At 40.9% G+C, this 27,944-nt stretch overlaps 1 protein-coding gene across 9 annotated transcripts in view; it reads left to right on the forward strand.

The window, feature by feature from the left end:
- The window catches only part of ABCG2 (ATP binding cassette subfamily G member 2 (JR blood group)), a 132,724-nt gene that overhangs the window by 53,150 nt on the left and 51,630 nt on the right, over positions 1 to 27,944 (forward strand). The window contains exon 2 of one of the 9 annotated variants that reach the window (XM_073805594.1): positions 7,525 to 7,648. The exons of 3 other annotated variants lie outside the window; for them this stretch is intronic. The gene's annotated coding sequence lies outside the window, so the exon portion shown is untranslated. 5 more of the 9 variants (XM_073805595.1, XM_033857401.2, XR_012332183.1 and 2 more) reach the window with 5 other exon arrangements.

Genomic DNA, 27,944 nt, shown 5'->3' on the forward strand with positions numbered 1-27,944 from the left:
TTTATAGCGTACAAGCCTACCTCAAGAAACAAGAAAAATCTCAAACAATTTAACCTGACACCTAAAGGAGCTAGAAAAAGAACAAATGAAGCCCAAAGTCAGTAGAAAGAAGGAAATAATAAAAATCAGAGTAGAAATAAATGAAATAGAGACTAAAATGACAGTAGAAAAGATCAGTGAAACTAAGAGCTGGTTCTTCGAAGAGATATAACAAAATGGAGAAACCTTTAGCTAGACTCAGTAAGAAAGAAGAGAGAAGGCTCAAATAAAATCAGAAATGAGGGGCTTCCCTGGTGGCGCAGTGGTTGGGAGTCTGCCTGCCGATGCAGGGGACACGGGTTCCTGTCCCGGTCCGGGAGGATCCCACATGCCGCGGAGCGACTGGGCCCGTGAGCCATGGCCGCTGAGCCTGCGCCTCCGGAGCCTGTGCTCCACAACGGGAGTGGCCACAACAGTGAGAAGCCTGCGTACCGCAAAGAAAAAAAAGAAAAATCAGAAATGAAAAAGGAGAAGTTCCAATGAAGACCACCGAAATACAAAGGATTATAAGTGACTACCATGAACAGCTATCCATCAACAAATTGGACAACCTAGAAGAAATGGATAAATTCTTAGAATTATACAACCTTCCGAGACTGAATCATGAAGAAATAAAAAATCTGAATAGACCAATCACTAGTAAGGAGATTGAAACAGTAATCAAAAACGTCCCCCCAAATAAGAGTACAGGATCAGACAGCTTCATTGGTAAATTCTACCAAATATTCAAAGAATATTTGATACCTATCCTTCTCAAACTCTGCCAAAAATTTGAAGAGGAGGGAACACTACCTAACACATTTTACGAGGCCAACATCACCCTGATGCCAAAACTAGACAAGGACAACACAACAAAAGAAAATTACACACCAGTATTTCTGATGAACATAGATGCAAAAATCCTCAACCAAATTATTAGCAAACCAAATTTAATTTGTGTAGCCTCTATGGAAAACAATATGGAGGTTCCTCCAAAAATTAAGAATAGACCTGTCATGTGATCCAGCTATTCCACTTCTGGGAATTTATGCAAAGAATATGAAAACACTAATTCTAAAAGATATATGCACCCCCATCCCTGTGTTCATTGCAGCATTATTTACAATAGTGAAGATATGGAAACAACCTAAGTGCCCATTGATAAATGAATGGATAGAGAAGATGTGGTGTATATATATAAAGGAATACTACTCAGCCATAAAAAAAGATGAAATCTTGCCATTTGTGACAATATGGATGAATATTGAGGGTATTACGCTAAATGAAATAAGTGAGAAAAACACCGTATGATTTCACTCATCTGTGGAATCTAAAAAGTAAAACAAATGAACAATTATAACAAAACAGAAACAAACTAACAGATACAGAGAACAAACTAGTGGTTACCAGAGGGGAGAGGAGTGGTGAGAGGGGCAAACAGGTAAAGGTGACCAAGAGGTACAAACTACTGGGTATAAAATAAATAAATTACAAGGATGTAATGTACAGCACAAGGAATAGTGTCAATATTTTATAATAACATTGTATGGAGTATAATCTATAAAAATATTAAATTACCATGTTGTACACTTAATATAATATTGTAAGTCAACTATACTTTGATAAAAAATTTTAAAAAATATATAGAAACTATATTATTATTGTCTTAATGTCTAAAAGGATCAAATAAAATAATTTGTAATATAGTTAAAAAAACAAAACATTGCAGTACTGGCATAAGAAGAGACATATAGACTAATAGAATAGACTAGAGAGCCCAAGAATAAACATTTGTATGGTCGTTTGATTTTCAACAAAGGTACCAAGATCACTCAATGGGAAAAGGACAGTCTTTTTCAAGAAATGGTGTTGGGTCCTGATTTCAAAGTATACTACAAAGCTACAGTAATCAAAACAGTATGGTACTGGCACAAAAACAGACACATAGATCAGTGGAACAGAATAGAGAGCCCAAAAATAAATCCATAAATAAATATGGTGAATTAGTCTATGACAAAGGAGGCAAGAATATACAATGGGGAAAAGACAGCCTCTTCAATAAATGGTGTTGGGAAAACTGGACAGCTATATGCAAAAGAATTAAACTAGACTATTTTCTCACACTATGTAGAAAAATAAACTCAAAATGGATTACAGACTTCAATATAAGACCTGAAACTATACAACTCCTGGAAGAAAACAGGGGGTATGCTTTTTGACATCAGTCTTAGCAATAGTTTTTTGGATCTGTCTCCTCAAGCAAGGGAAGCAAAAGCAAAAATAAACAAATAGGACCACATCAAACTAAAAAGCTTTTGCACAGCAAAAGAAACTCTCAACAAAATGAAAAGGTAGCCTACTGAACAGGAGAAGATACTTGCAAACAATATATCTGGTAAGGGGTTAATATCCAAAATATACAAAGAGGGACTTCCCTGGTTAGGACTCTGCACTTCCATTGCAAGGGGTGAGGGTTCGATCCCTGGTCAGGGAACTGGGATCTGCATGCCACACTGCACAGCCAAACAAAAACAAAAACAAAAGCTTAGGCAGTTCAACAACAAAAAAAAACAAACAACCTGATTAAAAAAATGGGCAGACATTTGCAGCAACATGGATGAACCTGGAGATTATCATATTAAGTGAAGTAAGCCGGACAGAGAAAGAGAAAGACAAGTATCATATGGTATTGCTTATATGCAGAATCCAAAAAAAAAAAAAAAAAAGATACAAATGAACGGAATGGAATCCACCTGCCAATGCAGGGGACACAGGTTTGATCCCTGGTCCGGGAAGATCCCACATGCCGCGGAGTAACTAGGCCTGTGCACCACAACTACTGAGGCCCGCGCACCCTAGCACTGGCACACCACAACTACTGTAGCCCATGTGCTCTAGGGCCCACATGCCGCAGCTACTGAGCCCACGTGCTACAACTACTGAAGCCCGCGCACCTAGAGCCTGTGCTCCTCAACAAGAGAAACCACCGCAGTGAGAAGCCCACGCACCGCAACAAGAAGAGTAGCCCGTGCTCGCCGCAACTAGAGAAAGCCTGCACACAGCAACGACCCAGTGCAGCCAAAAGAACGTATCAGTTGGTTTCCTGCTTTGAAAGATGAGAATGACTCATGTTTCTTTCCACCTCCTTTCACCTCCCCCTTAGCTTTTAAGATTTGTAAGTTTTTATGTTTATAATAGTTACATTATGTGTATAAACATAATTTCCATGGTGAGAAGTATTATTTTCTATATAAATGTATTTTAATGCATATTACCAATCTTTTTACTTATTTTTTTCCAGAGTTCTTTATTTTTCTCTCTCTGTTAATCAGCTGGGTCTTGTTGTTAGTTGGTTTTTTTTTCCATCTAGAGTTCATGGATGCTCTCTGCTCTGACTTCTTTAATGGTCAAGGATATTTGTCATCACTTGGCATGGTGGATAAGGCACATGGAGAAATACTATGACTCCAAGGAAATTAGGCATAAGATAAGTACATTTCATTATTAGGGAAAGTGTGACATTTAAAATTAAATTTACTTTAAACGTTGTAGCCTACTCTTTGATTTAATTATTATATTTATAATCTGCCTATAAAAAGGAAGTAAATAGCTTAAATTAAAAGAGTTGGTGAGGGACTTCCCTGGTGGTCCAGTGGTTAAGAATCTGCCTTCCAATGCAGAGACACGGGTTTGATCCCTGGTCGGGGAACTAAGATCCCACATGCCGTGGGACAGCTAAGCCTGCGCGCCACAACTACTGAGCCCTCACACCACAACTAGAGAGGAGCCGGCGCTCTGCAACAAAGATCCCATGTGCCGCAACTAAGACTCAATGCAGCCAAATAAATAAATATTTAAAAAAAAGAGTTGGTGAAAGATGATATATGAGATAAATATGAAAATTACTAAGAGTCCATATCTTTGGACATATGAAAATATGTATGAAATACATATGAAAATATTTATGAATAAAATTATTTGGCCTCTGAAATTTGTTTCAAAATAATCTGTGGGAGAGGGAGAAAAGAGAAGTATCAATGAAACAAAGAGAGGCTACTAGCTGAGATCAGCACATAGGCATTCATCATACTGTTCTTTCTACTTGTGAAATGCTTGCAAATTTCCATAGTAGGAAGAAAAAGTGAAGAAGATGACAGATACATTTGAGGACTTCTATTTTCAGTGATACTGCAGTTAGAGACCCTGAAACTACCCAGCTACATGATATCTAAAAATGCTTGGTAAAATTTTAAAACCACTCTTAAATGACTAGATGAGTCCACTAAGATCAGAATGGAGTAAACTAAATTTTAGAGCCTTGGATACCCTGAGGCCTACAGTCGTTTTTATTGAGACTCTGAACTGCATTGCACAGAGGGGACAGGGACAAAGCCTGAATTCACATAAAATAGAAGCATAATGCCTGGGCCCGGGAGAGGTGCACCCTCAGAAAGGGCGAACTAAAATGGAAACCCACCCTGCAAAGGTGAACCACAAGAACACATTTCTATCTTGGGCTGGGCTATGAATGAAAGTTAAAAAAAAAAAAAAAAAAAAAATCACGTCCTTTGAGAACTTGTAGCCACTGGCCAGACCTCAGGTAGTTTGGGACCCAGTCCACCTTCTTTGTATGATCCCAAAACACAAGCCTATAATTTAAGGAATATCAGGGTAGGTAATATCCCCAGGTGTCTAAGAGAAGCAAAAACAGACTTTCCCAGATGAGCATACCCTCAACCAGGCCTCAAGGAATTTCCTAGAGACAGGTAACAAAAAACTCACAATAAAATATTATAAAACAGAAATCCAGCAAGCCACAGATAACAGAACTAGAACCACAGAGAGGTCAGCTTTTATAATTAATTATCAGAATTAAAATTTAAAAATAAGTCTGCTTGAAATGTTTTCAGATTTAAAAAGGGCATTGAAAACATGAGCGAGAGAATAGGAGACTAATAATTAGGCCAATTTGAAGAAGAACAAAATATTACTTTAAGAAATTAAAAAAAAACTTACTAAAATTAAGAATTCAAATGGATAGAAAGTTAAACGAAAGATTAATAGACATGTATACGCGATAGTGAGAGGCCCCACACACCGCGATGAAGAGTGGCCCCCGCTCGCCGCAACTAGAGAAAGCCCTCGCACAGGAACGAAGACCCAACGCAGCCAAAAACAAAATAAATAAATAAATATTTAACTGTATAGAGTATTAGTGACCAGGAAGATATATCTGAGGAAATTATCCAAAGTATAGCCACAGGGAGGTAAGATGTGGACATCGTAAGGGAGATTAAGAGCCACAGAGGAGCAGGAAGAAGGCCCAACAGACTGCATCTGTGTCTTCCTGTTTCCTACAAATGGAGCAGCCCACTGGCTACATACCTAGCCGGAACTTAAAAGCACTTTTTTATTTTTTTTAAGGATCAACATAATTTTTTTCATTATCAGTCTTACAAATTACTGAGGTGGGGCAAGGCTAGGATTGTAGCTTGAAGCTCACTTTTTTTTTTTCTTTCTTTTTTTTGCGGTACGCGGGCCTCTCACTGTTGTGGCCTCTCTCGTTGCGGAGCACAGACTCCGGACGCGCAGGCTCAGTGGCCATGGCTCACGGGCCCAGCCGCTCCGCGGCATGTGGGATCTTCCCGGACCGGGGCACGAACCCGTGTCCCCTGCATCGGCAGGCGTTATCTCAACCACTGCGCCACCAGGGGAGCCCGAATCTCACATTTTTGTTGAGAAACAATCTGATTGGGGAAGCCGTGTCACTGAGCAGAGGGCCGTGGAGGCGTCCCAGGTTACGAGCCATGTTAGAGACCTTCCCAGAGGCAACAGGGGAGACCAGGCGCTTCACAGTCAGAGGTCTACTCCAGGGGCTCTCGGTGTCCACTGCCCCCCTTTAGGGAGGCGCGGGGAGGCACGATGGGCTTCGGGAGCTTCACCCCGCAGGTGCTTTGTCTCTGTCTCAACATTCCCATCCACATCACACAGCCCCAGGCAGAGTTGGGCGGTGCTTTGTCCCACGAACCTCCACCCTTTTATAAGTGGGTAGACCCATCACTGCTCTAGGCTTCAAGCAGAGAGCCTGGCTCCAGTCCCCCGCTTTGTGTCATTGGAGTTCCCTTTATTCAGCCAAACTCCTTACCACCATTACCTGCTTCTAGACTCAAGGCCTTCAACCCACAAGCCTGGTAATTAACATTCTGGGTTCCTTTCATGGAGATGCTCATCTTGGTTTTGCAACCGACTGGACTTTTTTGTTTTTCTTCTTTTACTTTGATCCATTGTGACTGAGGGGGATTTTGAAGGGTGAATGAATTTATTCTACATTCTCTCTTCAAAGAAATTTTTGAGCAGTTTTTACAGGAAATAATAGTGTCCTTATTTCTTATATCTGCAATAAGGAGCATAAGTCATTTACTGTCTGACCTAGGGCAAGTTGCATAATCTCACTATGCTTCAGTTTCATCATCTGCAAGATAGAGATTTTAATAGAACCCACTAAGGACATTGTTGTGAAGATGAGATGAGGTTTAAAAAAAAAAAAAATGCACAAAACCTAAAGGTACTTAGAACACTGTCTGGCAAGCAGCAAGTACTCAGTAAACATTAGCTGTTATTATTGGTACTGGGTAAAAAGCGAGGTTACCTTATGTTTTCCAAATATACATTATTTTATTTTTATTCAACCCAGTGACATAGGTATTATCACCCTTAATTTGAGGTAAGAAAGTGAGGCACCCAAGGGTCAAATAGCAAAAATTGTAGCGGTGAGATGAACCTTGGGTACAACTAGATTGGCTGTTGGCTTTGTTACACAGAGAATGATTAATGTATGTTTCTTGGTCTAATATGGGTGATGACATAGCGAAGACTAAGATGTCGTTCTGGGTGAGGCTGTAAGGTTTTGGCTCTGTTGATATTAACTATTATAATAGATGGCATGACAGCCAGCAGTGAAAAAAGTCTAAGGCATTATATAATGAGTCGTGTGTCATTTAATGCTGATTACACTTTAACTTCAGTTGCTCCCAGGCTCCCACGAATGAACTCTTATCTCTAAGGCAATAAAATGTTTATAGCAGTCAGTAATGTATCAAATGAAAAAGGTCAGTCTCAATGAAACCCTCTTCCATTTTTACAACATTCAGGTAAGGGTAGATACACCCCTGCATTACGTAAGATAAACTCACTTTTATTTTTCAGTCAATAAATATCAAGTATTTGTCTGTTCAAGGCCCTGAGAAAGGCAACACTGAGGAAATACACTTAGGTGGAAGACATGCTTTCTATCTTAGTAGTTCCCATTAACGATCCACAAGGTATTCAGCTTCTTAGGTTTGAGATCTTAAAGTCAGCTCCGGCTTCTTTTGTCTCTCACTTTCAATATTTTATCCATTACCAGGAACTGTAAATTCTTACTTTATGATGTTTCTTTTGTGTCTCTTTCCTCACAAATTTTTTCCACCGTTGCTCTAGTTCAGTCTTTATTTTTTTCATTTCCAGACTGATCACCGCCTTCCCACATTCCCCCAACCATTCTACACATGAACAGATTAATCTTCCTAAAACACCACTTTGACAATGGCATCCCTCTACACTAAACTTTCAGTGTTTTCTCACTCTCAAGGTAAGTCTACATTCCTTGGTTTGGCATTCAAGCCTTCCATAATTTGGCCCCAGAAGATACTCTCCCATTTCTATTAGTACATTACCGAGAATGGAGCCTTTGAACTGCTCTTTGATGGAGAGTTTCCATGAACAAATGTTGTATGCATGTTCTGCAATGATGAAACCTACTTAATCAACTTGTTTTAATCTAGCATCTCCCCATCTTTTTTTTCACAGGACGCATATCCATAAAGTCCTATGTTTAAGTAAACTTTTAAATTGCAGTATAACATAATACAGAAAAAGTAAAGAAAATCTAAGTAAACAATGTGATGTATATTTACAAAGTGAACATACCTGTATATCTGCCACCCAGACCCCCATATATATTTTTTTGTTTGTTTGTTTATTATCAGTATCCCAGGAGTCTCCCTTATGATCCACCCTAGTCATTGCCCTTTTCAAAGGTAACTACTCATCTTACTTTTATCACTGTACATGAATTTTGTCTATTTTGGTTTCTTTTTTTGGCTTGTTTGCTTATTTTTATTGAAATATAATTGACATATAACATACACAAATATGTATGTGTGTATATATATATATATTTGATCTGAGTAACAGATATACAAGTGTGTTTACTTTGTAAATACATGTCAAGCTGTTTACTTAGATTTTCTGTACTTTTTCTATATGTGTGTTATACTTCCATTAAAAAGTTCACTTCATTAAAAAAAAAGTTTACTTCAACTAAAGACTTTATAGGTATGTGAAATTTACTTTGGTGGACTCTCAACATCTAAACTTTCAGTCTGTTTTGCAGGGACAAATGTTACAACCTCTGTCCCACTTTGAAACTCTGCAGGTTAATTATCTGTACCTACCTAATTATATACATTTTTTCCTCTGCTATGCTCATTTTTTTAGGGCTTGACTACCTCTGTGAACTTTACAACCAGATGAGTTATTTGGTCTCTTGTCTGCTATATAAAGAAAATTATATGAATCAAGGTGGTCCGGCTGCACATCTGGCCTCAACACCTCCACCATCCCCTGCTGCCCGCCCCCCGCCCACCTTATGTTGTCTCTCTCTGTATTAATGCCACCTTCTCTTCTCTTTTCTCTTCTCTTCTCTTCTCCGTACCTATAAAAACATTGACAACCGGTTTTGGTATTTCTCCTCTTTCCAAGATGTCACTACTTTGGCAGAGTCTGTGTTTATTTAGATGACCAACCCATCACCCTAGCTTCTGTGCTATTTGATCTTCTCAACTTAATCTTCAGTGTAGGCAGAATTCTAAAGATCCCCTTCTCCCCCAGGGTCCAAGATTCCACTGGTATGTAACCAAACATTAATCTGGGTACTGCTCTGAGTAAATGTGAAGTTGTGATTGAAGTCCAAATGAGTTCACCCCAAAATATCTAGATTATAGTGAGATTATCTAGATGGGCCTGATGTAATCACACAAGCCCTTCAAAAGGAGGAAGGCGAAATCCAAGAGATTAGAAGTTTGAGAGCCTGCTTTGAAGATGGAGGGGAGTCACATGAGAAGGAATGTGGGCAGCCTGAAGCAGCTGGTTTACTGACAGCAAGGAAACAAGGACCTCAGTCCTAAAACTGCAAGGAATTGGATTCTGCCAACAACCTGTCCTTGGAAGTAGATTCTTCAGATAAGAGTCGGGCTGGCTCATGCTTCGATTTGGCCCCATGATACCCTAAGCAGAGCCACGCCTAGCCCGCCTAGATTCCTGACCTCCAGAATTTTGAAATAATTAATGAGTATTGTTTTAAGATGGTAAACTGATGGCAGGTTCTCAGCACTAGAAGGTAAATATACCTTCCTTCCATTTCCAGAATTTTACTGTCACGTTGAAACCATGGGACCTTGTCAAATCCTGGAGTGCCAATATTCTATGCCAGCTTCCTATTCAGTGACTTCACCGTCCAGTTTCAGCTCTTCAGCCTGCAAGTGACCCCGCTATAGGCTCCCTTTCTACCTGTCTCTTCCTGGATTCACTTTCCTAGGATGAATCACTTCACCCGCTCAAACTCATGCTCCATTTTTCTATTGCCTTACCCACCCAGCAAAACCACATCCTCGAATTAATTCAACCTTCTAACCCGCTCTATCTTTACTTCTTTGTGATTGGGAAAGCCATGCCCATTTGTGGCTTTGAGAGCACCACTTTTATAGAGTCCAGTCTTAGGGGTCCTTGGTGTTGCTCTGTAGTCTCTCTCTGGGTCCCTTGGAAGAAAAACTTTTCCTCTGCCAATAGGTCTAGTGGGTCTGGGGGAGGAATGAAAGTTAATTGACCACAAACCGATGAAAGGAGAAAAGATCAGGTTCTGGGGCTTACAGACCAGCTTAATAGGGGAAAGGAGGGTGGAGAGAAAGGGATTCTATGGGAAAACAAAGGACTTTTAGGAAAGACAAGTAGGCTTTTAGGGAAAGAAAGAAGTATGACAGTTTGTGATGTTGGTTTACGCAATTTCTTATCCAGGTATGCGTGGTTGGTCTTCTACCAGGCACTGAAGCTCCTCTGAGGGGATTTATAGCAGCTTTACTCTCTGAAGGCTCTGCTTTTAGTCAGATAAGGGTAGCTTCAAAAAACAAAAAAAAAAAAGCTTCTTTCTGCAACAGCTGTATCTCATATGGCTTCAGTTTAAATAGTCCTCATAGGAGCTCTGTGGGTCCCCACTTGTGCATCTTCTTTGTTTCCTTAGGGCCGTGTGGTAAGGAGAATAATGACCTGCCAAAGATGTCCATGTCCTAATACCCAGAATGTGATTGTGCTAAGTTACCGAATCAGATGACTTTAAAATAAGGAGATTACCCTGGTTTATCTGGCGGGTCTAATGTCATTATAAGGGTCCTTAAAGGTAGAAGAGGGAGGTAGAAGATGAGAGTCAGAGAAAGAAATGTGATGGCAGAAGCAGGGTCTGAGAGATGCTGTGTTGTTGGCTGGAGGACGGGGCCATAGCCCAGGAACTCAGGAAGCCTCTGAAACCTGGAAGAGTTTCCAGAAAGGAACCCAGAACTGCTAACAGCTTTGGTTTTAGCCCAGTGAAGCCCACGTTGGACTTCTGATCTACAGAAATGCCAGGTAATACGTTTTCGTTGCTTTAAAGCCACCAGTTTTGTGGTAGTTTGTTACTGCCGCCACAGGAAATGAATACAGGCCTGCTTTAGTATTCATCATTTTTTCAGATCCCTGATCTTCTCATTCGCGCCCATACTCTCAGCAGATCCCCCAACTTCAGAAAGAAGGTGGAGTTGTAGGCCATACATTTCTTTCAATTTTCTCTCTTTTCCCTTCTTAAAACAATTATTACATGAGGACACCTCCTGACTCCCTTCCCCTTTGCCACAATTAAAAAAAGATATAGGGCGGCTGGGCCCGTGAGCCATGGCCGCTGAGCCTGTGCGTCCGGAGTCTGTGCTCCGCAACGGGAGAGGCCACAGCAGTGAGAGGCCCACGTACCGCAAAAAAAAAAAAAAAAAAAAAAGATATATATTTTTGGCTTTTCTAACACTAATTCGTCTGAATTCTAATTCCATTCTACTTTCTAAGGTACCTGATTATAGCAGTTAACCACCTTTTCTTCTTTATGGCTTGTCCTCTTGGCATGGACACATATTCTGGCCTGTAATTTAAACCAAACAAGAAATATTTTCTCTGAACCCCAAGATAGTCTTTAGTATACTCCTTTCTCTCACCTTCCTTTTATAGTGAGACCTTTGGGAAGAGTTGTCTATACCCTGTTCCTGTTTTATCCCTTACTCGTCAGTGCTCAAGCAACTACAGACCGAACAGTCTCTCACGGAGTGAGTCAAAGGCCCCTGGTAGCTGTAAGCAGAGCCATGGGGGGTCATGGTGCATATGGCCTCTTGCACCGTTTTTTATTTGCTTCAACTTAAGTAGTAATGAAAATAAATATACTGGGATCCAGTACAAACATTATATACATAACCCAAATGCCCCCAGGCCCATAATAAGCCCTGCCTGAAACCTGAACTTGCTAAGGGGGAACTGACCCTGAGTTCACCGCTTGGAGTAAGCACTGAGGAATGGACTGGTTCCTCACCAGCTCCTTGCACTTGGTGGCCAGGCAGGCAGATAGACTGAGAGCTCAGGGCGGCTCAGAGAGCTTTGGAGGATATTAAGAATCCTATGAGAAGGATGAAGAGAGCTTCTCATAGGTCCATATAAGAGCTTTGGTAGTAGAGTGCCTGATTGACGGAGTTCTAGGCCCAGGAAGTTTGTTCCTTTAATGAGAAGACTTCTTGATTTTGCTTTGGTTGCCATTCTATATAATATATAAATCATATCCTTTATCAACGTTAAACAAATTTGTAACCGTCTGTTGCTGACATTCCGTCAAGCACTGATACCCCTGTTAGAACCATACAAGCAAACACCCCTCACTGGTGTGATGATTGGAAAGTACTATGCTTCCCTTCTCCCCGACAAGTCTCCCAGTTATTTTTGGAGTTTTCAAAAGGGAGACTCAAATGACTTCATGATTGAGACTATCGGCTCCCTTTACCTGAAGGCATCTTTTTTGAATCATCTAGTTATGTCCATGCGCACTGCCTACAAAAACACATGGTGACACCTCAGGCCTTCCAGCGCCCATTTAAGATCTCCAATGTGTGCGTCAAGGGTGTGGACTCCAGACGGCCCCAAAGCTTTCCAGTTGGGACTGTAAAGAAATCCTAACTTTGATAATTCTGTGGCTTGACTGCAAGGCACCTAAAACGTGACAGTGACTTCAACCAGCTTGGAGATGGTCCAGCAGGTCAGTGATATCATCAGAGATCCAGGCTCTTTCTGTTTACTTATGCCATCTAAGAAATTAATAGAAAGAAATGGGGGGCTTCCCTGGTGGCGCAGTGGTTGAGAATCTGCCTGTCAATGCAGGGGACACGGGTTTGAGCCCTGGTCTGGGAAGATCCCACATGCCACGGAGCAACTGGGCCCGTGAGCCACAACTACTGAGCCTGCGTGTCTGGAGCCTGTGCTCCGTAACAAGAGAGGCCTGCGCACTGCAATGAAGACTGGCCCCCGCTCGCTGCAACTAGAGAAAGCTCTCGCACAGAAACGAAGACCCAACACAGCCAAAAAATAAATAAATAAATAAATTTTAAAAAAAGAAAAAAGAAAGAAATGGGGGAAAACTTTACATTGAAAATTTACAAATAAACCACAAACGATCATTAAACATTAAAAAAGCTTATTGTAAGTCAACGTAATATAAATTAAAACACTGATATGCCATTTGTTACATATCAAATTAAAAAAAATTATTATTCTGTCTAGTATTTGTGAGAATTTAGGGCAACAAGCAATCTTTAAATTGTTAGGAGACTGAATTTGGCACAAACTTTTTGTGGGAAATTTAGCTGTATGTCTTAAAATTTTTCAAATGAGCATACTTTTGCCTCAGCAATTCCCTGTCTGGAATTTACCTGAGTGTGCCTTGACACAGCTGCAGAGATGTTTTGTGAATAATAGGAAGATTGGTTAAATTAATTATGGTACATAACAAGAGGACTGAATACCATGTGCCCGCAGGGAACCATGTTTGCAATATAGCAGTTTTACAAAATAATAACAGCTACTGCTATCGACTGCTATCTAATGACTTTGCACACATTGTCCCATTTAATCTCTGTAACTACCCTGAGAGATCCTTTCCCCTGATTACCAATAACCACTTCAAGACTAAGTAACTAGTTCAAGTCTCCAGCGTTTGGGAAAGCCAGGATTCAGACACAGGCTATCTGACTCCAGAGATGATGACGTTCATCCCTGTACTTTGTATATAAACCCAATTTTGTTTTTTCAAAAAAAAAATGTATGCAGAGAAAAAGACTAAAAGCAGATGGTATGTGGCTGATGGGTTACAGGGGATTTTCATTTTCTTACTTGATACGTAATAAGAGAGAAAAAATTTAGTTAAATGGAAAAGAAAAAGTGCCAGATTAGGAACACATTCAGGGACTTCCCGGATGGTCCAGTGTTTAAGACTCTGCAGTCCCACTGCAGGCATTAAGGGTTGCAACCCGCATGCCGCGCCGTGCGGCAGGGAGGAAAAAAAAAAAAGAATAACCAGGCTCTATGAATACTGGGCAGTTACTCTATTCAGAGAGGTTGTGAGGTGGAGAGCAGGGAGAACAGAGGGCAATGGTCTGAGAAACTGAGTCACCCATTTAGCCTAACTTTTGACCTTGTGTAAAATGGCCTCCTTTGGACCAGGTGACTCATATGTAAAATTAGGACCATCGTCTTCAGGTTCCCCCCTCCCTAATATTGTTACCTAAAATACCCAAACACAAAATGAGAAGACAGGGCATTTGAAAATAATTAGCCCGAAGTAAGATGCTAATTTATAAGTTAAAATGACTCTTTATAATGCCATACATTTATGAAATGCTGGCTTTAATCTGAATTTCTCAAACAATTTGATGGCAGTGATCAGCTTAAGAACGTATTGGGATGAGGTTAGGAACTCTCTTCCTGAATCTGCACACTTTCCAGCTTTTCCACACCATCAGTGTATTGAACAGAAGTACTGATATTTATTACAGGAGTGTGAGGGACACATTTAAACTGTTCATAGTACTATTTTCATTCAGCAAGTTTTGTCTCCTCCACCCCTAGATTCAGTTCCTGATTTTATTGGCCCTGGGGCGCGCACACCTGATTTCTCAGAAGCTCATTCATTAGAGACCGCCTACTTGCTCTGGGGGTGGACAACGTGAGACAGAAAAAATAAAATCCGAAAAACAAAACTCGGTGTCCGCTTCCCCTGGTGCTTAGGAGCGTGGGACACCGGGAGTGGCCAAGTCCATCCAGGTCAGACCAGGTATTGATCGGCCCGGGGAGCGTCCTGGGGCTTCCAGGGCCAATCGCCCCAGTCCGTTTCGTGCGAGCCCCGGAGGACAGGAGCTGTGGCTTTGTCCCTGCGGACTCCGGGATAGTCATCTCCGTCAGCCGGTCCCCGCAGGCAGGTGACGGTGTGGTCCAGCGCCAGGCTGGATGCGCTCACACAGCCCTCGCCCGCGTTCCGCCCGAGCGCCGGGCCCTTATCAGCGGCTAGGTAGGCGGCGCCACGCCTCCCGCCGGCCTTCGGGCACCGACCCCGAGGGAGCCGGGGTGCGAGAGAGGGGCCCCGCCCTGCGCTCTTTCCGCTCGTCGCCCGCTTCCCCTTGACGGTGACAGTCATCCGGGCCAGCGCCTTCCCAGGCCGGCCCGCGGCGCCGGTGAGTGCGGGGCTCGCGGGGAGCGCGCGGGCGCGGCGCCTGGGCTGCCCGCCGGGGCGTGGGCGTCGGTCGGAGAACGTCGCCCCCTCGGCGGGCGCGGCCTGGGTCCTGGGTCCTGGGTCCTGTGCCGCTACGCGCCGGGTCCGGAGCGCGCGCGCCAGGCGCAGGAGGGAGCCAGACTGGGCGGACGCTGGAAGGAGGCCGCCTGGAAAGGGGCGCGTAAGTGCGGGCGCTTGCTCTCCTTGTTGAGTGGGAGCTGCTTCGGTCGGGTATGTTTGGAAGGTCCAGCTGACTCAGCTTAGCGTTTATGTAAATGATTGTTAGTGCTCTGCCTCTGAGCATCACAGCACCGGAGACGGAAGCCCTTAGTTAAATTAAACTGAACCACTGTTTAACTGAGCGAGTAAACTGTGAAAGCCGTTTGGGATGTGTGTGCCGTGAAAGGTCCGTGGCTGTTGCGTGTATACATTTGGTAGAGAATAGAAAACTGTACAACTGAGATGACTAGGTTTTAATTAGTCCCTCCCAGCCAGTTTCATTTGAAAGTAAGTATGAAACAGACTGAAAATATAGACTCTTTTTTTTTTTTTTTTTAAACCAGAAAACAGTGTCTTGGTGCACCCGATTCCGTGTCTGGTAGTGTGTGTTAGCCGGTTGGTAAAACTCTTGCCTTTCCCCGAATGTATGAAGCTAGAGTTGATACTGGGTGGATTAAAACTTATTGAGTATGGGAATAGGAGAGAAATGTGTTAATATTGGTGCTTTTAAAGGGATTAGCCAATATATTCTATGTCTTTTCTCCCCAGGACATAAAATGTGTCCACAACTTTGGATGGTTTGCCAAAGAGTTATATTGAGCTGCCTTTTGTAATTTTTCTGTGGGTAGTTGACTTTTAATGATTAACTTCAAAAAATTAACCAGCTTATTTCAATACTTATTAAAAATAATACTGGAGAAGTTAGAACAATACAGAGAAACATATGACCAAAAAGTTAGATTGTAAATCTAGCCAACAGGTAAAAAAATACCTGTAATGTTGCCTCATTTTATTTTCTTGCCCAATAGTAGAAATATAAAAGCTCATTACACTTTCAGAAAAAAAAAAAGATTCATAGTAACAAATGTATACTGGTCATCTTTGTTCCAGACCCTGGGCATTCAGCAAGAGCTCCCATAGGAGACATTGTGTTGCATCAAAATGGTATGAAAATACACTGAACAGCCAAAATCAATTTCTGTATTATTTTTATTAAGCATTCAAGAACAATTTGAGGCAAGCATAAGTGTTACAGATGGAAAGTAAAATGCACCAAGAGTCACCATGGGGGAGCACGTTAGAATGGATGTGGACAGCAAATTAAAGTGACGCCTTGGAAGCTAAAATAAGAAGGGACCGATCAGTCACACAATTCAGTGAGGATAAAGACAGGAAATGTATGAGATCCTTAGAGAAGATTTTCCTGGCATCTGCTTCTGAGGCAAATGTCTTGTGTCACAGAAGGATGCAGAGGAGACTGAAGGATGGCGGTGGGAGAGTCGGGGTGCCCATCCCATAGTACATGCCAATAGTGCCTTTTCTAGGACTGCTTGCTGTAGTGGTCATTTTCCTTGCCGTAAGTATTATGAGAAACGCTTGTAGGTTCCTAAGCCCCTATGGTCACAAATGCTGCAGTTCGATAGTTTGGGCTTATTTGGGGGTAAATCTAGATTTTATAGAGGGATAGATGGACCTCATGTCTTCAGATACTCTGTATTTCTCTCTCTAGCTTTTTAAAAAATTTAATTAATTAATTTTTGGCTGCGTTGGGTCTCCGTCGCTGCGTGTCGGCTTTCTCTAGCTGCGGTGCGCAGGCTTCTCATTGCGGTGGCTTCTCTTGTTGCAGAGCATGGGCTCTAGGCACGTGGGCTTCAGTAGTTGTGGCTCGCAGGCTAAGCTGCTCCACGGCATGTGGGATCTTCCCGGACCAGGGATCGAACCCGTGTCCCCTGCTTTGGCAGGTGGATTCTTAACCGCTGCTCCACGAGGGAAGCCCCCTTCTGACAGCAGTTTGGCAGCAGTCGATATCAAGTGGGAAGTTTTATTCTCTGTTGCTTATTGGGGTTATAGGTTAGGGTTGAGATTTTTTAGTGAAAACTAAAGAACTTGAATGGCCATCCTCTCTATGGGATATAGGATATTATAGGTCTACAGGAAGCTAAAGTTTATCCTTTAAAAAATCAGTTCCCACTTCACTCCAGGATGTGAACCAAGAAACTGTCTAGCTGAATTGGGCCTCATAGTTTTGTGTTATTTTCCCAACAGCAGTTTTATGAGATCTAATTTATGAGAACATATCATTGAGTTCACGCCTATGTAAAGTGTACAGTCTGTGCAGTCATCACATTTTCATCATCCTCTCCCCTAAAAACCCATTAACACTCACTCCCCTTTCTCACCGCAGCCCCCTCGCCCCCTCTTGTTTTTTGGAAGCCGGTATTCTCCTTCACTAGGAGACTGTTAGAAAGTGGACATCTAATTTTTGAGCCACACAGTTAGCTTGTTTATAGAAATAAATAAAACGTCCAGAGAATCGTAGCATTGAAAGTAGTGTTCTGTCGTTTAAATTGGGGTTGGTGGGTGTGGGTAAAGCAGAAGTGCTGCCCTTATCCCAGTTTCAAGGAAGAAGTTTTGTTTTCGGCAAGAAGGGTGGAATGAAATCTTGGCAAGGTCAGAAACCCCGTTGAAAACGCTGCTCACTAGCTCAGTCCCTTTGGGCTTGCAATTGAAAAGACCTGTTACTCTTTTTTTAAAAAATTTTTTTTAGAGAGTTTTTTTTCTTTTCTTTAATTTTATTTATTGATGGCTGCGTTGGGTCCTCAGTTCTGCGCGTGGGTTTTCTCTAGCTGCGGCAAGCGGGGCTACGGTGCGCGGGCTTCTTATAGCAGTGGCTCCTCCTGTTGCGGAGCACGGGCTCTAGGCACGTGGGATCAGTAGTTGTGGCTCGAGGGGTCTAGGGCGGAGGCTCAGTAGTTGTGGTGCATGGGCGACCAGGGCTCAAAACCCGTGTCCTCTGCATCGGCAGGCGGATTCTTAACCACTGTGCCACCAGGGGAGTCCAGACCTGTTACTCTTTAGAACAAGGTTTGGCTGGAAATTCGTGCTTAGGCCCAGGTAGCATTAGGCAGTTCTCTGTCATTTCACAGGCATTGAGTTTTTACCCAGAGGCATAAAAATGGAAGTCTCTAGAAAGCAGCAGGCCCTATGATCTCTCTCTGAAGACACTTGAGCTGAGTGTCTCACAAGGAAAGAGTAATAAAGACTGCCTGAGAGGTACCCACACCTCGGATGCCTTTGCACAGGAGGTCTGCCTCTTCTTTTCCCGTCCTGCACAGCCCTACCCTGGCCGCACCCTGGGCCCACCCTGGGGGAAGGGAAAGAGGGATAGAAAAGTTAGAGGGACAACAGGATCCTTAGAAAGGGAGAAGAAAGTGTTTCATTTTCCTCCTTTTCCTCCATCATCCCATATTAGTTTGGAATGCCTTAAGACAAGATTATCAGGTCCTCAAAATTAATAAAAGCGGCCGTTAACTGTGGTGAGTGCTTGCGGTCTGCAGGTGGTTTTTACATTCATTCTCATTTTTTTGCTCACACCAAACCTTTCAGGGAGATATTGGAGTTTCATATTTATAGAGAAGGAGGCTGAGAATTCACAGGGTCATTTATAGCTGGGACAAAAAGACTGTGTTGAACTTTATTAAAGTTCACCAATCCTTCCTTTCTTTTTTCTTTTAAACTTAGCCTGGTCATCTGTTTCTGTTTCCTTCCATGTTCACAGAGCAGCTCATTTTAAAGGCATGCAGGGACGTGAAAAGAGCCTGTGATCTGGTGGGAGTAGGGAGGCCCAGACCTAACTTAGGTCGAATCAACTGTGCCATTTCTTCATTTTCTACTTTTGATGAAGTCTTGTCATCTCTCTGGGCCACAGTTTCTTCATGGGACCAGAGAATATATGAGTTTGAATGGGAGAGGTCTGATTTTCTTTGAGTCCACAAGTGGAATATGGGTTAGTTGAAAATGCCAGATTAGTTCTACAGACTGTCAGGTGTACTGAGAACACTGAGTATTCTTATCTGACCCATCAGTGAAGGGTTCTGCAAACCAGCCATGTACCTTGTTTTAGAAATCTTTCTGATTCACCTTTCTCCTGTTTCATAACACAGGGAGACTGTTACATGTCTTTCCAGGGTATCTCATGATAGTTACCTCAAATAGAACACGTGTACTTCAGAAACCATAAAGCCGTGGGCTAACTGTAGTTAAAAACCTAATTTAAGTCGTACCTTAAATCTGATAGTACTGTTATTATCATGCCAAACCGTTCACTGCTTCCATCGGAATCTAAGCTATGAGTACAATATGTTTGACACGTGCAATGTTGATTTACGCCCAGTTATTACCAGCAGCCTAGGGCCAGGTGACTCATTCCAGTTGCTACAGCGTAGATCCATCCTTGCTACTTTTAGCTCTTTCCTGGAGCTACAAACCCCTCACTGTGTTCTGATTTCATCCTTAGATATATACCTTCCCTCTCCCCCAGTGAGATGTGTTCTATCTTGCTTCCTAAGTGGAAGCAAGCAAAAATTCAAGTGGTTTGAATTTTTCAACAAAAATCAAATTGCTGTTCTCCTCTCCCTCCATATGTTATGAGAAACAAGGGAAAGAGATCTTTGATGTGTTAGTCTTTATAAAACAATGCTTTTCAGAATAGATACAGTCGTGGCTGGGTTGGTTTTAAAGAGCAAAGATGGCAATTTAAGTCTAATATTACACTTGCGTTATAAACATTGAAAAATATTGGGGTTATTTCATTATTTATTTTGGAATTATTTTTAGACTTGTTGCAAAAAAAATGGTACAGCGAGTTCCTATAGCATCTTACGTAAACTGCAGTACCATTGTCGGAACTAATGGATTAACATTGGTAAATGCTATTGACTAAACTATAGACTTACTTGGATTTCATTGGCTTTTCACTCTCCTTTTTCTGTTCAGGATCCAGCCTAGGAGTTAACATTGCGTTTGATTGTTGTGTATCATTAGTTTCCTCCAAACTATGTCAACTCATCAACCTTCTGTTCTGTGGTTTTTCCTGACCTTGACACTTCTGAAGCGTACTGTTCAGTTATTTTTTAGAATGTCCCTCAGTTAGTACTCAGTATTTTCTCATGACTAGATTGAAGCTATCCATTTTGGGCAGAAATATTAGAAGTAATCCCAGTGCATCATAGCAGAGGTACATGATGTCTTAAGACTTTTGTAGACCTTGGTTAAGTGCTGTTTGTCAGGTCTCCGATGGAAAGTTATCATTTTTCCTTTTGTATTTAGTAGCTATCTTGGGAGAGAAACTTGGACCATGCAAATATCTTGTTTCTCCTTAAATCTTTTTTTTTTTTTAATTTATTTTATTTATTTTTGGCTGCATTGGGTCTTCGTTGCTGTGAGCAGGCTTTCTCTAGTTGCGGTGCATGGGCTTCACATTGCAGTTGCGTGTAGAGCACGGGCTCTAGGCACACGAGCTTCAGTAGTTTTGGCACACGGGCTCAGTAGTTGTGGCTTATGGGCTCTAGAGCGCAGGCTCAGTAGTTGTGGCTTATGGGCTCTAGAGCGCAGGCTCAGTAGTTGTGGCACACAGGCTTAGTTGCTCCGCAGCATGTGGGGTCTTCCTGGACCAGGGCTCGAACCCATGTCCCCTGAGTTGGCAGGCGGATTCTTAACCACTGAGCCACCAGGGAAGCCCCTCTCCTTAAATCTTTATTCACTAGTTTTAGCATCCATTGGTGGAACTTGATGTACATGGTACTGTGTTGTTCTAATGGTGATTTAAAAATTGTTTTTCTCATTCCTTCGATGTTTATTAAAGAGAATTCTTCTGTAAGGAAGAGCTTTTCCTTCACCATTTATTTATTCAACTATTTGTGTCAGTACAGACTCATGGATATTTATTTTATTATATAGGTTATAATCCGATACTGTCATTATTTAATTTGCTGCTCAAATTGTTCCATCTTTAGCCACTGGGAGCTCTTTTTTCAGGTTGGCCCCTGTGCCCTTTTGACATACCACCTCCCTATCCCCGTTTTTTAAAAAGCATTTCCTTACTTTCTGGTATCATGAAATGCTCCAGGCTCATTTTTGTATTTTCCATGCCCCAACCCTGGCATCAACCATTTCTCCAAGGCACTCTGCTTCCTTGTTTTGGAGGCTGTTATAAGAAACCAAGATGTGGGTACTAGGTGTGTTGCTGGGAGTTGCTTTGATATTTTTAAGTTTCATAGATTTGTGACCTAGCAAATGCATCTCTACAAGGCAAGTAATGCCTTAAATTTCAAACACTCTAGAGGCCCTGATTGTATTTGCCAATTTGGGTTCAGTCTCTTGTGGGAAAGAAATGAAATTGGCAGAGTCTAGAGCGTTAAAATTTCCCACTTTTTCCCAAATGATGACCCATAAGTGCTTATAAAACAATGAACACGTTAATTTTTATTTTTTCAGGCTCTGATAAGGAAGTAGGATTTTTTTTAGCTTATTAACTTATTTAAACTATGTCCCGACCAATGGCTCAATATATGTGAAGGGCAGATATGTACAGATCGTATCTTTTTTTTTTTTAATTTTATTGAAGTTTAGTTGATTTACAATGTTGTGTTAATATCTTATGTACAGCAAAATGACTCAGTTGCGTGTGTGTATATGTATATATATATTCTTTTTCATATTCTTTTTTCCATTATGGTGTGTCACAGAATATTGAATATAGTTCCCTGTGCTGTACAATAAGACCTTGTTGTTTATCCATCTTATGTATAATAGTTTGCCTCTGCTAATCCCAAAGTCCCATTCCTTCCCTCCCCTATGCCCCCTCCCCCTTGGCAGCCACAGGTCTGTTCTCTATATCTGTGAGTCTGTTTCTGTTTCATAGATATGTTGATTTGTATTGTATTTTAGGTTCCACATATAAGTGGTATCACATGGTATTTATCTTTCCCTTTCTGACTTACTTCGCTTAGTACGAAAATCTCTAGGTCCATCCATGTTGCTGCAGATGGCATTATTTCATGCTTTTTGATGGCTAATATTCCACTGGATATATATACCATTTTATCTTCTTTATCCATTCATCTGTTGATGGACATTTAAGTTGTTTCCATGTCTTGGCTGTTGTAAATGGTGCTGCTATGAACATAGGGGTACATGTGTCTTTTTGAATTATAGTCTTGTCTGGGTATATACCCAGGAGTGGGATTGCTGGATCATATGACAACCCTATTTTTAATTTTTTGAGGAACCTCCATACTGTTTTCCATAGTGGCTGCACTGAAAAAATTTCTTTTTAACTTTCAGTAATCATATTAGTGATGGTAGTATTAATATTTTATTACTCTGAAATTATTATGTATGTAATGTGCAATAAAACAAAGAAATAATTATGAGATATTCAGATTCTATCATCTCCCGAGTGTTGAGAATCATTATTCTTTGTGTGGAAGAAAGAAGACACAGATGTAATATAAAAGTGGTTATGTGCAAACCCCATACTCTTGAATTCAAATCAGAAGTACCAGTCAGTGTATATTCATGTTGTGGACAATCTGTTCATATCACTTTTTTTTGGCATAAGTTAAATTCCTTTATTTATTTTTAACACAAATTAACCATATGCTCTAGAAGCCAGGTTGGGTGACAGAGTGAAATAAGATATCTCTCTTTTTTTTTTTTTTAAGGGCAAAGATTTTATTTATTTATTTATTTGTCTTTAAGGGTTTCATGCCCTTTTTTTTTTTTAAACATCTTTATTGGAGTATAATTGCTTTACAATGGTGTGTTGAGATCATATCTTTCAGATGTGCAAAATGTCTTCAAATGAATTGTGAGGTCCTGGCCCGCACCTCCTGCCTCCCCCAATCTTGGGGCAAGCCGTTGAGCCTACTTTCTCATTCTGAAAAGAAGGGTTTTAGGCAAGATCTTCATTTCTCTTGTCTTTTTGTGTGCTCAGAGGGCCCCTTAATATCCAGAGGATTTGGACACTCTCCCTATATTTTAGTTATAATTTTAGTGTCTGTTGATTGAGTTCACAGTGATAAAAAGATTCAGTTAAATTTCAGATCCATATTTATGTTAATCATGCTAGCTTACTTTTGATATTGAAATTTATTTACTCAATTAAACTTTATTTTAATCTTAGCCAGTCCTGACCATGTACAGAACTCTTTTCTCAGGGTTCCATTTCCACATACCTTCTGTAACTTTCTTTTTACTTTCAGATTTTGTCCTACGCTTTTCCTTTCTTTCTCTCTCTCCAGGACAAAATTACTTTCTTTTCCCCCAACAAAATGTGTTTCCACTTTATATACCTTTTTTCCTTTCATACAAAGATGTTTTCCTTACCAATTTTAGTTGTCTCAATTACATATATTAACCAGAATTCTAATCTTTTAAAAACCTTAATTTCTAGTGAAAACTAAGAAGTAAGCAATTATAAACTGTCTTCCACATTATTATTCTGTAGATTGGCAAAATCTCAAATACTGTTTATGATTTCTAAAAAATAGGTGCTTTTTTTAATAGAAAATTTTTCAGTGTGACATCAAACATTTTTATTAATAAACCTAAGTATCTTTAGTTTCTCTGTAAAAGGCAGCCTATGTTGAGTAATGTTTCAGTATCTTATTTTATTTGGGAAGGATCTGGACATTTAATAAATTTCCATCATTTAACTTAGCAAAACTCTGAAGTTTTAAGTCACCAAAAATCTGGAGAAACTATTTTTTAAGTAGACATACCATAAAACATAATTATTCTTAAAGAATTTACCTAAAAGCTCTTACCCCATTTATATCTATTGAATTACAGTTGTGTTTAGATTACCCATGAAAACTTCGTGAGACATTAGACCAAGTCAGCCATCATTTCAAGAGATTTTTCTTGATGAATTTAACAGAGATAATATGACCTATTTAACTTTTAGTAAACCTAGGTGTAATAAAAGTAAGACATGTCTGTATTAATTAAACCAACAAATTTAAACTTTAAAACTGGATATTAACTTAATATTTCCCAGATCACATGAACTTGAAATTTGGGTTAGTTTTTTATATTTAAAGATACTCAATTTGTAAGTGCTTACTTTTAAGTCAGTTAAATACAGGTCTTTTATAAAGTTAATTTTGATAATATTATCTGGAGGTATGGACATATCATATGTATAATGTACACATGGACATATAAACAGATATAAATAGAGATCTTATAGCTTCATTTCAAAACTTAGTCATGAATCAGTTATTACATTATAAACTTACTAGTCTATAAGTAATATTTGGAATAAGTTAAATTTATTTGCTCAGATGACTAAAGCTTTTCACTATTGTCGAAAAGATTTTTAAGATTTGTATCTGTCCTTGATAAATCCTGAAGGAGGCTGTGAATTAGATTTGGTGAGGGAGCTTTTCCAGCAGTTTGAGTTTAACAAGGCCTCCCTCTTTTTCCCTTTTTTTTTTGTTGGGTGGAGGGAAGGGGGTTCAGGTTCTACCTGATTGAGCTAATTAGGCTCAGTCTCAGGTCCTTGTGGGCTGTACTTACATTTCTGATTTGTAGAGATTTGCAAGACAAAGACAGTTGCTTTTAATTCCCCAGAGAACTGGTCTGCCACCTAAATGGTATTGAAAGATTGATTTGCCCAACTACATTTTCTTTAATTTGCTTTTTTATATCAGTAAGATTTCCAACTACACTGAAAATCAAGAGTTCTATGTTCTAGAACTTTAGGGTTCAATCTATCATGCCTTCCAAACTTTGCACAGGGCATTCAACAAAGGCCCTCAGATTCTAAGTGTACAAATTAAACCCAGAGCAATTTACCCTAGGGGCAAAAAAAAAAAAGTCTCCATTATTGTTTTTATTAGTCCCTGAATATTAGCTCCCAGTTCTATTTCATATTGTGTGGGCTCAGATAACCTTATTGATTTTCCTTTGTACTTTTAAGCAATATTACCTGAGGGGCAGATTTATGTGCCCTATCTTATACCAGGCAAGGGAAGCATTCCCCAGTGAGACCTAATGTTTATCCCATAATATAATTGGTAGAAGAGATGTAACCATCTTGCATAAAGCCCATTCAAATATACCAACTTTTATAAAGGTTCATCTCAATTCTATCAACTCTTATATCTTTAATTTTAGCCTCCATGAAGACCCCATCAACGAGGCTTGGTCTTACTAGGAGTCCCAGTGTCTACTTAAAAAAAATGCACAACATGAGTGTTGCGAGTTAAGTTTTATTTGGGGCAAAATGAGGACTGCAGCCCCGTAGACGGCATTTCATAGAGCTCTGAGAAACTGCTCCAAAGAGGCGGGGGTGGGGGGGAGGTCAGTATATACGGGATTTTGGTGAAGGGGGAATACATGCAGTCAAGCACATATTTTCTGCAGGTTTCTGCTAGTCACGAGGAGCAGACGTCACCACGAAGGATTTTGGTGCTTTTCTAGATATGAGGAGATACAAGAATTGTGCTCATAAAATCGGCTCCTGAAAATATCCAACTCTCTGAAGACCTGTGCTGCCAGCTGTTCCCAGAGCACAGAGGGCTTCATTTCTGCTCTCTGCCCTGAACTCCTTTCAGGTGGTGTTGAAAATCAGCAGCTCCAGCAGCACATGACTTAATCCTTGTAGAGGTGGTTGGCAAGTGCCAATTTGTTGTTGACCCTAGAAACCTTTCTTTGTGTCCCCCAACCCTTTTATCTATGTTTGTGTAAAAGGCTTTGGGGTCCCCAGTTGAGGGGTTGAGCCAACTTGATTAATTGGCCTGTTGCCCCAAACAATTGCTGGTCAGGTATCTCAGTGTAATTTTCTAGCAGACTTTTTTTTTTTTTGATGTGGACCATTTTATTTTTAAGTCTTTATTGAATTTGTTACAATATTGCTTCTGTTTTGTGTTTTGGTTTTTTGGCCTTGAGGTATGGGGGATCCTAGCTCCTTGACCAGGGATTGAACCTGGGATGGAACCCGCAACGCCTGCATTAGAAGGCCAAGTCTTAACCACTGGAACACCAAGGAAGTCGCCAGCAGCCTTTTAAATACATGTATGTTGTAAACTGGGGTAGAGTAGACTTGTTTGGGGCTCTTTAGTATCGGGGACCAATGGAGGTCCCTTTGGCCATCCAACCTTAGTGTTGTATCAAAACATTGATTTTAATCCCATTAATGTCTGTTTTATTTATCCCATTTCTTAACCATCTAAAGATTTTTATCCTTTTAGGGTAAGTCCCTTTAAAATTTCCACCTTGTTGGGAAGACATCTCTAGACTTTCCCTTCAGTTTCTTATTCCCTTGTTAATCAACCTGATTAACAATTAATCTAATGTTTTTATTAGCATCTGTAAGACCCATTGAGGGGAAACTGACCACAGATGCAGCTTCCCAAACTGTTTTTTTGTTGTTGCTGTTTATTTGTTTTAAACTAAGGGAGTTGTTAAGCTTAGCCGTTATATTTTTTTGTATTTACTTTCTGCTTTGGTCTTTTCATCGGTACCAATAAAACAGTTGTTTATAGTGAGAGCCCTCTAAAAATTTACTAATTCAGAAGTCTCTCCAATTTAAAAGATCCATTGTCTGGCCATTGTCAGAGCTCTCAAAACACGGGGGGCAGAGCGGGGGGGGGGGGGGGGGGGGGCAGGGGGAGGAAAAAAGGCATAAGATCAGGTAGAACATTTACATCTCAAAGACCCAGGGAGAGAAATGCAAGCTCCTCCTAGAAGGGCTTTTGTTCCTTTAAGGTCGGAATTCTGAAAAGGTGTTTTACCAAGCTGGCTTTTTGTAGCTGCGCACACAGCTAGAATGTTTTTAGTTAATTAATTTTGGAATGTTAAAAGAATTAATTGGGGTTCTTTTAACATTCATTTTGGAATGTTAGAATAATCCCAATTTGGCCATTTTTAGGGTGAGATTTCCTTTAATTCCCAACTAAGGAGGTATTTGTAGGAATAAATTCTGTATGTGTATGTTGCAGCAAAAATAGAAAAGAAGTTTTTCCTCTCCTGAGAACAAGGAAAGTAAAGGGGACAGTGAACAGGCTAGAGAAGAAACATAACCTGGCCTGAAAGAGTTAATCACTCCTTGTTTTATTTTAACTGTTACTAATCTGTAGTGTCTGTAGCTAGATTGGTACTTCACAAAGCTAACCTCTCACTCTCTGACCCTATGTCAGTTACATCCTGCCCCTGTCACCCCTGACTCTGTGTGCGTTACATCCTGCGCCTGTCACTGCCTAACTTTATGTAAATTCCCTCTGCTCCCTGGCGGCAAACCACCCCCTGTAGCTTTTGCATTTCAGAAAGAAGGTCTCGCAGGCCAATAAACCAGAGACAGACGGACCCAATTACCGGGCCGCCTGACGCCACGATGACTGTTTTGAAATAATGCAAGGAGAAAAAGAATGCAAGACCTTCACTACTTTGGTCCTTATCATATACCACAGACTGCGAGCCCCGCATATAAAATCTTCTCCGATTCCCCAGTGGTGGTGGAGGGGAGGAGGGGCACAATTTTGGAGGCACTAGCCCACTGTGTCCCCTCTTGACTTAGCAAAGAAATAAAACCACTTTTTTCTCTTTTCTCCTAAATTCTGTCTCCGTATTTCTATTCGGCGCTGGCGTACAGAAGCCGAGATTTCGGCCACAAATACATAATAAAATCTTCCCAGTGTCTCTCAACTGTGGTAACCCGCTCACGTCTTTAAACTGAGCAGAATCTTCCCAGTGTCATTCATCTGGGGTAACCCAGGTACCTCTTCTTGAAAGTAAGTTCGAGGAAATTCTACTCTTCCAACGAGGAGTTTATCCACCACCAAATAAAGCTTAGGATCATCAGCCAGTAGTGGGAAATCCAAGACCCAGAAGAGACTTACCTAAATTCATCTGGAGGCGGCCGGGCACAAGAGGCCTTTGCTGGTACCAAGGCTCCAGAGCCTCCTAGAGTTCAGGCGAAGGAGAGAAGTCTGCTCTGGGTCCC

Source organism: Tursiops truncatus, chromosome 5 (genome assembly GCF_011762595.2).
Source record: "Tursiops truncatus isolate mTurTru1 chromosome 5, mTurTru1.mat.Y, whole genome shotgun sequence".
NCBI lineage: Eukaryota > Metazoa > Chordata > Mammalia > Artiodactyla > Delphinidae > Tursiops > Tursiops truncatus.